Here is a 15501-nt window from a genome sequence, read left to right as displayed (position 1 = left end):
TCAGTGTGTACATTTTAAGTAATCAAAAATCTCTAATATTGATGAATCATGATGAGATCTCTTGTTGATTATTGCTTCTACATTCTCTAAGGAAGCCACTAATGAAAATGTATACCTGAGTAGTCGACCTTGGTAGATCTTGAAATAAAGTGTAAGAATCCATGCAAAACAGCAATAACTGAATCAGTCATAAGTGAACACTTCTATTCTATTAAAGATTATTAGAGCCAACAATACTATGTCACTTAAACAATAATTCTAAACATGCCAGAGGAAGAGTTCCTCAGTACACCTGAAGACATTAAATCAATTCTCATTTTATTCAAGTTCACATTTTTGTCTTTGTCCTCAGTTTTATATATACTCATATTCTCCTTGTTTAAGGCAAATGTGTAATTTCTTCATGTATTTTATGTTATATGAAAAAATATAAGAATTGGTATGTATCACTCATAATTACTTTAACTTGAGCAGGCATAAACATATGAAAACAAGTGTCAAGCTACCAAATTCGTAATCTCTTAAGCCAAGAAATGCATCTCTGAATATTTTTCTAAAGCGGTATTTTCTTTTTATCTACGTGTTAGAACTATCTGAGGACTTGATGTCTACCTTGTTCCTGAGATCAAATACATCATAATCTCTAGGGGTGGTATTCAGACATCACTGATTTTTTAAAAAATATAATAAAACCTCATGTGATTGCAATGGGTAGCCACACATTACCACTTACATGAGAAATCTAAAATATTCAAATTCATAGAAGCAGGGAGTAGAATGGTGGTTGCAAGAGGCTGGGAGAAAGCGAAAATGGGGAGATATTAGTCAAAGGGTACCAAGTTTCAGTTACATTAGATGAATAGTCTTAAAGATCTAATATACAGCATAGTGCCTATAGTTTATAATATGCATTGTATAATTAAAATTTTGCTGAGAGGGTAGATCTTACATTAAATGATTTTTTAATCACAAAAAGTAATAATAAAAATAAATACAAAAGGCAGGAGGAAAATTTGGGGGTGATGTATATGTTTATGGCATATATTATGGTAACGTTTCATGGGTATATGCATATATCCAAACTCATAAAATTGTATACATCAAATATGTACAGATTTTGTGTGTCATATCATATCTCAATAAAATTCTTTAAAAATTATATGTATATAATTTTAATATACATATTATATACATATTTAATTACAAGTATACATATTCTTTACCATATAAATACATATATACACAGGGAAGAGGGATGAAAGAAAATAAGATCTAAAATGTAGTTATATTTTGTTGTACAATTTGTTTCTTTTTTTTTTTTTCAGTTTTAAATAGAAAAATCTAGTAAGATAACCAAACAACCAGAATATGAAATAAATGCTACACTTTCAAGTGTAGTTGATCAAACTAATTATTTGAGTTATGTTTTCAATGTTTTTTTCTCTTTATAAATAAAGACCGCATAAAATAAGATTGGAAGTGTTCCCTTCTCTTCTATTTTTGGGGGGAGTTTGAGAATGGTTAGTGATAGTTCTTTAAATTTTAGGTAGAATTCATCAGTGAAGCCATCAGATTGTGGACTTTGGTTTGTTGGAAGGTTTTTATTACTGATTCAATCTCCTTATTAGTAATCATTCTATAAAGTGTTTTAGTCTCTGTTTCTTTGTTGTTCTTTTTCTAGTTCCTTCAGATATAAAGTTGGTTGTTTACTTGAGATCTTTTTTCTTAATGTAGGTGGTTATCACTGTAAAATCCCCTCATAGAACTGCTTTTGTTGCATCCCATAAGTTTTGGTATGTATGTTTCCATTTTCATTTGTCTCAAGATAAATTTTTTTTTAATTTATTTTTTGATTTTTATTTGAACCATTAGTTTTTCAGTAGCATGTTGTTTAATTTCCATTTATTTGTGAATTTTCCAGTTTTCTTCTTATAACTGACTTCTAGTTTCCTATCACTGTGGTCAGAAAAAATGCTTGATATGATTTCAAACTTTTCTAAATTTATTAAGTCTTTTTCTGTGGTCTAACATATGATCTATCCTAGAGAATCTTCCATGTACATTTGAGAAGAATGTGTATCCTGCTGTTAATGGATGGAATATTCTATATATGTCTTTTTGGCCCATCTAGTCTAATATGTATTTCAAATCGAATTTTTTTAAATTGATTTTCTGTCTGGATGATTTATCCATTGTTGAAATGGGTATTAAAATCCTCTGCTATTCATTTTTCACAGAATTAAAACAAAACATTTTACAATTTGTATGGAAACACAAAAGACCCCAAATAGCCAAAGCAATCTTGAAACAGAAAAATGGAGCTAGAGGAATCAGACTCCCCAACTTCAGACTATACTACAAAGCTACAGTCATCAAAACAGTATGATACTGGCACAAAAACAGAAATACAGATCAATGTAACAGAATAGAAAGTCCAGAAATAAATCCACCCACCTATGGTCACCTAATCTCTGACAAAGGAGGCAAGAATATACAATGGATAAAAGACAGCCTCTTCAATAAGTTGTGCTAGGAAAACTGGACAGCTACATATAAAAGAAAGAAATTAGAACACTCCCTACTCCTTACAAAAAAATAAACTCAAAATGGATTAAAGATCTAGATGTAATACCAGATACCATAAAACTCTTAGAGGAAAACATAGGCAGAACACTCTCTGACATAAATCGCAGCAAGATCTTTTTTGATCCACCTCTTAGATAAACAAATGGAACCTAATGAAACTTAAAATCTTTTGCACAGCAAAGGTAGCCATAAACAACATGAAAAGACAACCCACAGAATGGGAGAAAATATTTGCAAATGAAGCGACTGACAAGAGATTAATCCCCAAAATATACAAACAGCTCATGTAGCTCAATATTAAAAAACAAAACATAACAACCCAATCCAAAAATAAGCAGAAGATCTAAATAGACATTTCTCTAAAGAAGACATACAGATGGCCAAGAGGCACATGAAAAGAAGTGTGACATTACTAATTTTTAGAGAAATGCAAATCTAAACTACAATAAGGCATCACCTCCAAACAGTCAGGATGGCCATCATTAAAAATCTGCAAACAATAAATGCTGGAAAGGGTGTGGAGAAAAGGGAACCCTCCTACACAGTTGGTGGGAATATAAATTGATACAGACACTATGGAGAACAGTGTGGAGGTTCCTTAAAATACTGAACATACAGCTACCATATGATCCAAAAATTCCACTTCTGGGCATATGTATGGAGAAAACCATAATTCAAAAAGATACATGCACCCTTATGTTCATTGCAGCACAGTTTACAATAGCCAAGACAAGGAAGCAACCTAAATGTCCATCTACAGATGAATGGATAAAGGAGATGTATTAACATATATACAATGGAATATTACTCAGCCATTAAAGAGAATGAAATATGCCATTTGTGGCAACATGGACGGACCTGGAAATTATCATACTAAGTAAAGTAAGTCAGACAGAGAAAGACAAATATCATATGATATCACTTATATATGGAATCTAAAGAAATGATTCAAGTGAACTTATTTACAAAACAGAAGTAGAGTCACAGATGTAGAAAACAAATGTGGTTATGTGGGGGTTGGGGTAAGGGGATGGGGAGGGATACATTGGGAGATTGAGATTGACATATATGCACTACTATATATAAAATAGATAACTAATAAAGACCTACTGCATAGCACAGGGAAATCTACCTAATACTCTATAATGACCTATATGGGAAAATAATTGAAAAAAGATTGGATATATATATATAACTGATTCACTTTGCTGAATAGCAGAAGCTATTACAATATTGTAAATCAACTATACTCCAATAAAAATTAATTTTAAAATATCCCCTGCTATTGTTGTATTGCTACCTATTTCTCCCTTCAGATGTTAATATTTGCTTTATATATTGATATTTAGGTGCTCCTATGTTGGGTTTATGAATATTTACAAATGTTATATCCTTCTGATGAATTGACCCTTTTATCATAATATATTGATCTTCATTGTCGCTTGTTATAGTTTGGCTTAAAGTCCATTTTGTCTGATGTAAGTATAGCTATCCTTGCTTTCTTTTGGTTTCTATTTGCATGGAATATCTTTTCCCATTCCTTCACTTTCAGTCTATGTGTGTCCTTAAAGCTGAAGTGAGTCTCTTGTAGGAAGCATATAATTGTATCCTGTTTTTTGTTTTGTTTTGTTTTGTTTTTAATCCATTTGGGCTTCCTATGTCTTTTGATTGCAGAATTCAGTCTGTTTACATTTCAAGCTATTAATCGATAGGTATGGACTTACTATTGCCATTTTAAAAATTATTTTCTGGTTGCTTTGTAATTCCATTGTTCCTTTCTCCCTCTCTTTCTCTTTTCCTTTGTGATTTCATGATTTCCTCTAGCGGTTTGCTTTTTCCTGGGAGGTGGGGTGAGTAGAAACCCAGAAAGGCAATCCTCATAATGATTAGAATGTTAAGTATTATATTTGCTTCCTTTAAGATTTTTTAATTTACAAGTATACCTTTTAAGAGAGGTTTATTCACCCTCTAAAACTTGAAACTATAACTTAAGTAATCAGGCACTAATTATTCAAAATTAATGTATAGAAAATAATATATTTAACTAAGTTATATCTACTGAAACATTTTTCTTACTTAGAGTTTCAGTTACTTAATTCTTACCTAAAAGAACAAAACAATTTTAACAATTAACTCAGATACTTGTTTTAGAGGAAAAATTCTCTAGAAAATAAGCACATATGAGCAATTTGTAGGTTTATAAATAATTTTAAAGATTTTTATTAAAGTTCTGAAATTTTAGTTTGAACACAGAATATTTCAGCAATTTATCACTTTGTTGTCAACTCAGTGTATATAAACAATTTTGTTTCTTTAAGTTAATGAAAGCAAATCCTAATATATAAATATATATATATATATATATATATATATATATAACTGTACATTATTCAGAGCTCCTTATTCACAACTTTAAAAGCACCAGAAAAAAATATTTCAATATAGATAATTTTATTTAGAATACATAGTACACTCTTCTCAGCTCCATCTCACTTCTGTCCTCCATCTGGCAAAGATTATTGTATTTAAATCAGAAAGAATATTTTATTTAATACTAATATTAATTTTCCTATCAGTTTCTTCAATGGAAGATATTGGATTCATTTATATATAATTCTATGTTAATTAGAATCCTTGTAAGAGTAACTTTCTTTACCAAAATCCTACTATGTCTTCAGCTGATAAACTGTCTCACAATACAGTATTTCAGAAGTTATTTCCTTAAGGTCTAATATTCATGATATAAAATTGAATATTTTTAAAAAGTCTCTACTATCAACAAGAACAGATTAAACACTTACTATGTGCCGAGTACTGAGCTATGCCTTGAAGATATAAATAAACAAATAAATAAATGAGATGGATCCATGGAGTTTTTGCCAGCATAATAAATTTTGAAATATCCAATTTGTATAACTTTTCAAACTGTGAAGTGCAGGCACCATCTTAGTATTATTTTCAGATTGCTTTGCCACAGATTTGTCACAGATTAAACTGTCATCTATTGAAAAGCTTCACAAGAGAAGAAATTTGTAATTTCACAGAAGCAAAATACATTAGTAAGAATTTGAATTTTTGCTACACTCTGACTAACTGATCACACAACTCAACTGAAAATAAATCTTTCAGGAAACAAAAATGCACTGAGTGTTTGATTTATCTCATTTATAAAGAAAAAAGTAATTGATTTTTCTCCCTTTTTCGAAAGTTAATTTGGTGTCATGTGGAAATAGCCATATCATTTGGGAGATAAGATAAATCAGCTACTGTCTGCTCTTGAATGAACATCCCTTAAGGTTCCAGTGTTTTTCTCTCCTTTTGAACAGCAACACCCAATCTGTAGAATCAAATTAATGCTTTTAAATGAATTGAATGAAATAGCCTTTTTAAACTACTGCTTTATTTAAATTTTTTCACTTTCAGAAGACACAGCTGAAGTAAACACTGCAGTTATGGAACAGATTGAAAAAAATCATGCATACATATGAAATTATCATCCATTGTGATAAAATGGAGAAAATGTGAGTCATTAATTTTGCCCTGAGAGTCCTAGACCTCCACTAGTTAAAAACAAACCAAAACAAAAAACAAAGAAAAAACTTTCTCCATTCACTTCTCCTTTCTTTTCTCTCCTTTCACCTTATTTTCCATTTGTAAAAACCTCATAGAAGAAGTGAGTTCTCAGGATTAGTTCTGTACTGACTGTCAGGAGACAACTTTCTTTGATTTTGCAATCATCATGCTCAATAACTTTGGATAAGCAATTTTTTTGTGCCACAGTTTAATATTCTGAACACCATTGGTTGGACTATTTCAATATGTTTACAAATTTGGATAAATGTGATTCAGCTCCGACCCTCATAATTTATCACATCAAAACATGTATCTCATTTTAAAAAAATATATATTTGTTTATTTGGCTGTATCAGGTCTTCATTGCGGGATCTTCATTGCAGGATCTTCATTGCAGCATGCAGGGTTCTCTAGCTGCAGTGCATGGGTTTCTCTCTAGTTGTGGCACACGGGCTCCAGAGAGCATGGGTTCAGTAGTTGTGGTGCATGGGCTCTCTACTAGTGGTGTGCAGGTGTCAGATCGTGGGCTCAGTAGTTGCGGCACGCTGACTCAGTAGTTGTGGCACATGGGCTCTCTAGTTATGGTGCACAGGCTCTAGAGCATGTGGGCTCAGTAGTTGTGGCACATGGGCTTCTCTAGTTGTGGCATGCAGGCTTCTCTCTAGTTGTGGTGCGTGGGCTCAGTAGGGCTCAGTAGTTGCAGCGCATGAATTCCAGAGTGTCTGGGCTCAGTAGTTGTGGCATGTGGGCTCTCTAATTGTGGTGCACAAGTTCCAGAGTACACAGACACAGTAGTTGCAGTGCACAGGCTCTCTAGTTGTGGTGCATGGGCTCCAGAGCACATGGCTCAGTAGTTGCAGCTCACAGGATTAGTTGTCCCTGTGGCATGTGGGATCTTAGCTCCCCGACCAGAGATTGAACCCACATTCCCTGCATTAGAAGGTGGATTCTTAACCACTAGACCACCAGGGAAGTCCCCAAGTGTCTAATTTTTGGAAAAATTATTTTTGGTCTCCCATAATTGTAAGATGACATTAATTCAAGGAAGATTTAGTTTGAAGGAATGTGTTACTTGTTGCACTAGGTTATTTGTTGCATCTTTATAGTTTATTCCCTTATACACTGATATATTTTAACCTTGATTTCTTTTCTTGATTATCTAGTCAAAATTCTACCAGAAAAATTTAACTTATACACAGTATATAGCAAACTCTCATTTGTAGATAACCTGATAACTGATATATGTTTATACCCTTACAAGTGCCATGAACTCTGCAAATTATGAGTGTAAAGAATTATAAAATAAATACTAAGACTTGTAAGACCTAATATCTGCCCTTAAGGAGGGCATTCATTCTGTGAAGACTGAGAGAGGTGAGGAAGCAGCAGAAGAAAAGTTTGAAGCTAAGACAGGTTGCTTCATGAGGTTTAAGGAAGAAGTTATCTTCATAATATAAAAGTGCAATGTGAAGCAGCAAGTGTTGATGTAGCAGCAGCAGCACGTTACCCAAAATATCTAGTAAGATAATGAATGAAGGTAGCTACACTAAACAACAGATTTTCAATGTAGATTAAACAGCCTTATATTGGAAATAGATGTCACCTAAAACTTTCATAGTTAAAGAGGAGAAGTCAATGCTTGGCTTCAAAGTGTCAAAGAACACACTGACTCCCTTATTAGGGGCTAATGAGGTTGCTGATTTTAGGTTGAAGCCAATGCTCATTTACCATATATGAAAAATCCTAGAGCCCTTAAGAATTATGCTAAATTTACTCTACCTGTGCTCTATAAATGGAGGAACAAAGCCTGGATGATAGTATTTCTGTTTACAACATGGTTTACAGAATATTTTAAGCTCACTCTTGAAAACTATTGCTCAGGAAAAAAAAAAAAAAGATTCCTTTTAAAACAGTACTGCTCGTTGACAATGCTCCTGGTCACCCAAGAGGTCTGATGGAGATGAACAGTGAGATTAATATTGTTTTCATGCCTGCTAACACAAGCTCCATTCTGCAGCCCATGGACCAAGGAGTAATTTTGACTTTCAAGTCGTATTATTTAAGAAATATATTTTGCAAGGCTATAACTGCCATAGATAGTGAGTCCTCTGTTGGATCTGGCCAAAGTCAATTAAAAACTTTCTGAAGAGGATCATTATTCTAGACGCCATTAAGAACATTCGTGATTCATGAGAAGTCAAAATATTAACATTAACAGGCATTAACAGATAACAACATTGTTGTCTTATTTTAAGAAATTGTCACAACTATCCTGACCTTCAGCAACACCACCCGGATCACTCAGCAACCATCATCATCAAGGCAAGACCCTCCACCAATAAAAAGATTATGACTCACTAAAGACTCAGATAATGGTTAGCATTTCCTGGCAATAAAGTATTCTTAAATTAAGGTTTGTATATTTTTAGACATAATGCTATTGTACAGTTAATAGACTACAGCTTAGTGTATACATAACATTTATATGCCCTGGGAAACGAAAAACTTCATGTGACTCACTTTATTGCAATCGTCATTTTACTGTGGTTTGTCTGGAACTGAACCCACAATATCTCAAGGTCCGCTTGAATATAATAGAACTATTAAAAAAACAAAGGAATGATAAACCCCAAATTCAGTATATTTGTTATTTCCAATGGAGGGATAATAGAGTAAGTGTAGGACAAATAAGAAATTTCAAAGATAATGGTAATTTTCTACTTTTTAAGCTGGCAGTGGTTTCATGGGTGTTTGTCTTATTATTTTTTATACTAGGTAGCAGGTATAAACTTTTTTTGAATATACTCAATATTACGTAAAGAGGGAAGAAACTAAAGGAAAAGAAGATATTAACATCTTATATCTGTTTTGTTCACAACTCATTCTCCAACAAGCACCTTGTGAGAATGTCTATGAAAAACTATATAAAAATAAATTGGATTCTAAAGCCAAGTATCCCATTATTATTTTACGTGTGTTTTACAAATTTAACATACTGGTTAGAAACAAAATAATAAAAAATCCAAGTTTCTCTGTCTACTACTCTGTTGTGATTGAAGGGTGATTGACAAGATGTTGTTCTTCTTTATGACTAGAGAGAAATAGAACATATTACATTATGCTTTACACTTTACAAATTGCCAGTAGGTTTTATTTTGATTAGAAGATTGGTAGAAAAAGAAAGGAATCAGAAAAGTATTATGACCTGTGGAGTATAATAAATATCTTGGATTCTTTGAAGTTTGCTGACAGTTCTGTTGTGCTTTGACAATTTCCCTTTTTGCTGCTTTTTATAAAATGTATTTGTTCTTCCACCCTGCAAGAAAAATAAGAGTTAATTACATGTGGTATACCCAAACAGGTAAAAACTTCACCCAGCTGTGTTACCTTAGGCAAAATCATTATTCACTATAGGTTTCAATTACTTTATTTGCAAAATCAGAGTGCTGGACATCAGCTGTAAAATTCTTTGTCTGTGAGGATAATCCAAGGAGATGGAAAACCTCGCACAGATACAATTACAAACCCGCAAGCTGTATTCTATTATGGGTAACTTAAAGCAGAAAATTCATTTCAGTAGCGTGCACTGTATTGCAGCAGTTTGGAGTGAACAATAGGATACATTTTCATAGATATAACTGGGAACGTGAAGGAGCACTGGTTTTCTTGTTCCCATGGAAATATAAACTCAATTAAAATTCTATTCTCATCTTTATGGAACTATGCACAAGAATCCAAAACTCAAGAATGATACTGAGAAACCTGCTGAGCTTTGTAATAGCCCACGCTCTCCTGCACTGATTTAATTCAGCTCTTATTAATCAGAAATGTACATCATAATAGCTTCTGGAGTATTTCCAAATTATGTATTACTAAACATCAGCTGGCACTGAATCAGAATTTCCCAGGGTGTGGCCCTGGTATATGGATTGTTTTGGATGGTCCATGGGTGAAAACATTAATTTAATGAAATTCAGCTTCCAGACATAATCTGCAGTGAATTAAAAAAAGGGAGAGAATAGAATCAAGACTTTTTTTACAATAAAAAGGTTAATATCCACAAAGAGCGGTCCACAATTAGTTATTGTCATTTGTTGGAAAATTTTCATACTAGCTGTACAAAATAATGACTATGATAAGAAGTGGAATTTTAAGTTTTTGCAAAGAACAATTTACCCACCTATGCAGCAGCTATAATAAATAACAGGCTTCGAAGCAGCCTATCTATTAAAATAACTTTGTCACAATGTTCATTGCAGCACTATTTACAATAGTCAGGACATGGAAGCAACCTAAGTGTCCATCGACAGATGAATGGATAAAGAAGATGTGACACAAATATACAATGGAATATTACTCAGCCGTAAAAAGAAACAAATTTGAAATATTTGTAGTGAGGTAGATGGACCTAGAGTCTGTCATACAGAGTGAAGTAAGTCAGAAATAGAAAAACAAATACCGTTTGCTAACACATATATGTGGAATCTAAAAAAAAAAAAAAAAAAGGTGGTTCTGATGAATCTAGGGGCAGGACAGGAATAAAGACAGACGTGGAGAATGGACTTGAGGACACAGGGAGGTGAAAAGGTAAGCTGGGATGAAGTGAGAGAGTGGCATTGACATATATACACTACCAAATGTAAAGTAGCTAGTGGGAAGCAGCTGCATAGCACAGGCAGATCAGTTTGGTGGTTTGTGACCATCTAGAGGGGTGGGATAGGGAGGGTGAGAGGGAGACACAAGAGGGACGGGATACGGGGATATATGTATACATATAGCTGATTCACTTTGTTATACAGCAGAATCTAACACAACATTGTAAAGCAATTATACTCTAATAAAGATGTTAAAAAATAATTTTGTAAGGAAAAGATAAACAATTTGTGAAATATAAGCTCAAAGGAGGATGATTTCCATTAATATCTGTTGGATGCTTATCCAGGTCCAGACACCATGCTAGAAATTTTTAATAGATTCTTTCTAGTCATTATCAGTTAATTCTCCATTAAAAGATGAAGAAACGGAATCTAAGTCTCCTTTTTTTTTTTTTTTTTTTGGCGGCGTTGAGTCCTCGTTGCGGTGCACGGGCTTCTCATTGCAGTGGCTTCTCTTATTGCGGAGCACAGCGCGTGGGCTGCAATAGTTGTGGCGCACGGGCTTAGTTGTTCCGCGGCATGTGGGATCTTCCCAGGCCAGGGACCGAACCCGTGTCCCCTGCATTGGCAGGCAGATTCTTAACCATTACCCCACCAAGGAAGCCACAGAATCAAGGTATTTAACAGAGGCTAAATACTTCCCCAAGGGCTTGGAATTAATAAATAGCAAAGCCAATGCACTTGAAGTCAGGTCTTATGATTGCAAACTTTGCTGGATATGATTCCAGTGATGTCATTCACCATTATTTGGAAATATATGCACAGAAAGAAAAAAAAGTTTTCATTGTGCTACTATTTCTGCTGTTGATATAGACTTTGGTGGTATTATAGAAAGTGTACCCCTAAAACAAAGAGAATGAACAAAGAGAAACGCTTTTGTTCTGTAGCCATCCCCAAAAAGAGAAGAAAGGTCCAGTAAACAAAGTGCTTAGAGATCCTTCCTACCTCCCCACTGTGGCACATGGAGATAGAGTGAACCAGTCTGGCTTTCCTGAAAGTGCTATTTGAATGTGGGCATGGGTGGGATTTGACCACAAATATGGGCAGGTACCAAAGTGAGAACTGAATGCAAGGCATTGAGTGAAAGACCAAACTGAACGATCAGGAGACCCTGAAGATGATTAGGTATTGGGAAGTCTTTTATGGAAAAGGATCAAAGAGAGCATTAGCTGGAGAGAGATGTGTCACCATCCTCGAATCCATTTGGACAAAAGGGAAGAATAAATTCTCAGTCTCCTCTATGAGGTCTGTTCAATCATTGCATCAAAAAGGAAGAGAGCATTATTTATATGTAATAAGACAATCAAGTACAGAGAATAATGTAAATAAAACCTGCTTTTATACATGTATTCAAGCCCCTAAATCAAAGCAGAGTCATCATCAGCATTCATTTGTTTTATAGTTAAATGTTTCTATATATATACCAAGTGTATCTTTCTCTTAAAGAGAAATGTACATCATTTAAGTTTAAAATATTTTGGATGGATTTATTCCTAGTCCCACAAAAATCTATGGATCAGCCTGGTTGCCTCACTACTATTATTCCATGAACCACTTTAAGATTCCTAATATATGGGGGTGGATCAGTAGTCGATCATGGACTTTTAGAAATGAAAAGGATGGGCAAAAACAGCCTTGATTTACAGAAGAGGAAATTCAACTCAGAGGGAGTGAGTGATTTCCTGATGGTCCCAGTAGCAGAGCCGTGCTTGAAATACTGATGACTCCTACTTCAGTGGTCTGTCTGTTTTTTCAGGGATTTTCAACACATGTTCCACCAAGCTTAGAGATAAGCTATGTAGGCTGCTGCCTTGGCTGGGAGTTGAATTTGTTAACTGCAGCCACCAATTCCAGGTTCCCAAGGTGGCATCTGCCTTCAGCAGATGTGTCAGCTGCTGGTGTAAAGCAGATTAACTCAAGCAGTCTTTAGATGAAGACTGGGCAGCAATTTGTCATTTCCAGCATACACCCTTTAACGAATCTGATTTTAATTAACATTCTCCATTTGTAATTCTGCAACAGAACCACCATGTCTTAGTATTAGCTTTATGCATCTTAATATTATCACTCATAAATTTCACATTGAAAGAAGTAAAGCAATGAGAAAGTGTCAGTGGGATTCTCTGATCTTATTTTATTCCCCCATTATCTAAAAACACTAACTTTAGATAACGAGGAAAATAATAATTGAAGACCAAGCTGCAGAATACTGAAAGTCAAAATTCTTCAGAACTGGGTGCTCAATTGCAGGATATAGTGTCTATTACTATTAGTTAGAATCCATCAATCTATAATATGTTCATAGTTACACTTAATTGTTTCATATCTCTAAGACTCTGAACTCTTCTGTTACAGAAGTCATTTTGTTTTATTTTTTATTGTAGTAAAATATACATAGCATAAAATTCAGCATTTTAGCCATTTTTAAGCATACAGTTCAGTGACATGAATACATTTACATTGTGTAACTGTCACCACCATCCCTCTCCGGGGCTTTATTTTCCTAAGCTGAAACTCTATGCCCATTAAACAATAACTCCTCACTTTCTCTTCCCCTCAGTCTCTGGCAATCACTGTTCTACTTTCTGTTTCTATGAATTTGACTATTCTAGATACCTCATAAAAGTAGAATCATATAGGATTTGTCCATTCTTCAAGTTTCATTCACGTTGTACCATGGGTCAGAATTTTCTTTCTTTTTAAGACAATAGTATTTCATAGTATGTATATACCGTATTTTGTTTATCCATTCATCTGTCAATGAACATGTGGGTTGCTTCTACCTTTTGGTTACCTAGAACAATGCTGCTATGAAAATGGGTGTACAAATATCTCTTTGAGGGTCTGCTTTCATTTATTTTGGGTTTATACCCAGAAGCGGAATTGCTGCATCATTTGGCAATTCTATGTTTAAAAGTTTGAGGAACCACCACACTGTTTCCCACAGTAGCTGCACCATTTTACGTTCTCACCATGAGTGTACAAAGGTCCAATTTTTCCTAACCTACATCCTCTCCTACAATTGCTATTTCTGTTTTGGGTTTGTTGTTTTCTTTTTAATAATAGTGACCTTAATGGGTATAAAATTATACTTCATTTTGGTTCTAATTTATATTTCCCTAATGATTAGCGATGTTAAGTTTGTTCGTGTGCATATTGGCCATTTATATATTTTCCTTGGAGAAATGTTGAGACCTAAGAGCTCTTTATATATTCTAGATATCAATCCCTTATCAGACATATGATTTGCAAATATTTTCTCTCATTCTGTGGTTTGCTTTTTCACTCTGTTGATAATGTCCTTTTTGATGTAGCCTAATTTACCTATATTTTTCTTTTGTTGCCTGTGTTTCTGTCATTTATCCAGGGAATCATTGCCAAATCCAAGATCATGAAGATTTGCCTTATGTTTTCTTCAGAGAGTTTTATAGTTTTAACTCTTATATTTAGGCCTTTGATCCATTTGCAGTTGACTTTCAATACAGTGTAAGGAAAGGATCCAACTCTGTTTTTTTTTTTATGTGAATAGCCAGCTTTCCCTACAACATTTGTTGAAGAAGAGGCTGTCCTTTCCCTATTGAATGGTTTTGATATCCTTATCAAAGGTCATTTGACCATATGTGTGAGGGTTTATATCTGGGTTCTTCATTCTACTCCATTGGTCTATATTTCTGCCTTTATGCCAGTACCACACTGCTTTAAGTACTGTAGTTTTGTAGTAACTTTCAAAATCAGGTGGTGTGAAATCTTCAAATTAGTTCCCCTTTTTCAAGACTGTCTTTGCTCTTTGGGGTTCCTTAAGCTTCCATAGAATTTTAAGATGGATTTTTTTGTTTCTGCAAAAACATTCTTAGTAGTTTGATAGGGATTACATTGAATCTGAAGATTGCTTTGAGTACTATTGTCATCTTAATATTATTTCTTTCACTCCATGAACACAAAATGTCTTTCTGTTTATTGTTGTCTTCTTTAATTTCTTTCAGCAATATTTTCTAGTTTTCAGTGTACACATTTTTTGCCTCCTTGGTTTAGTTTATTCCTAAGTATTTTATCCTTTTTTATGCTATTGTAAATGGAATTATTTTCTTAATTTTCTTTTCTGATTATTCACTGCTAGTGTATAGAAATTCAACTGATTTTTTTCATGTAGATTTTGTATTCTGCCACTTTGTTGAATTTGTTTAACAGTTGTAATGTTTTTGGTGTGTGTGTGGAATCTTCAGGATTTTCTACATATAAGATTTCTTACCTGTGAACAGAGATAATTTCACTTCTTTCTTTCCAATTTGAATGCCTTTTAGTTTATATTTTTTCTTGCCTGATTGCTTTGGGTAGGACTTCCAGTACCTTTTGAACAGAAATGGTGAAAGTGGGCATCCTTGTCTTATTCTTGACCTTAGAGAAAATCTTTTAGTATTTCCCTTTTAAGTATGTTAGCTATAGAATTTTTATATATGGCATTTATTATGTTGAGGTTGTTTCTTTTATTATGGAGATTTAAGAAGCCAAGGGAAGAACCATTCCTACAAGATAATTTATTTTGTTTTGGTTTCACTGAATTGAAATCTGGCCATGTCCAATGTATGATTAAGAGAACTGGCATAAATTGTACTGGCTGAGGCAATTAAATCTGACCTTCAAGGATAGAGCAGGAAAGCATAAGGGGGAAACTTGAGTCCCCTGCACA

The 15501-nt window shown here is 33.9% G+C and overlaps 1 long non-coding RNA gene across 2 annotated transcripts in view; it reads right to left on the bottom strand.

Moving 5' to 3' along the window:
* Window positions 1-9281: 9281 nt before the first annotated feature.
* LOC109548508 (uncharacterized) overlaps window positions 9282-15501 on the bottom strand; it is a 155706-nt gene continuing 149486 nt past the window's right edge. For both annotated transcript variants that reach the window (XR_012327226.1, XR_012327225.1), the window contains one exon: window positions 9282-9475. This is a non-coding gene — a long non-coding RNA (uncharacterized lncRNA). The remainder of the gene's footprint in view (window positions 9476-15501) is intronic.

This window comes from Tursiops truncatus, chromosome 17, assembly GCF_011762595.2.
Source record: "Tursiops truncatus isolate mTurTru1 chromosome 17, mTurTru1.mat.Y, whole genome shotgun sequence".
NCBI lineage: Eukaryota > Metazoa > Chordata > Mammalia > Artiodactyla > Delphinidae > Tursiops > Tursiops truncatus.
The sequence above is the reverse complement of the archived record's forward strand: the minus strand, read 5'-3'. Positions and strand labels throughout refer to the sequence as shown.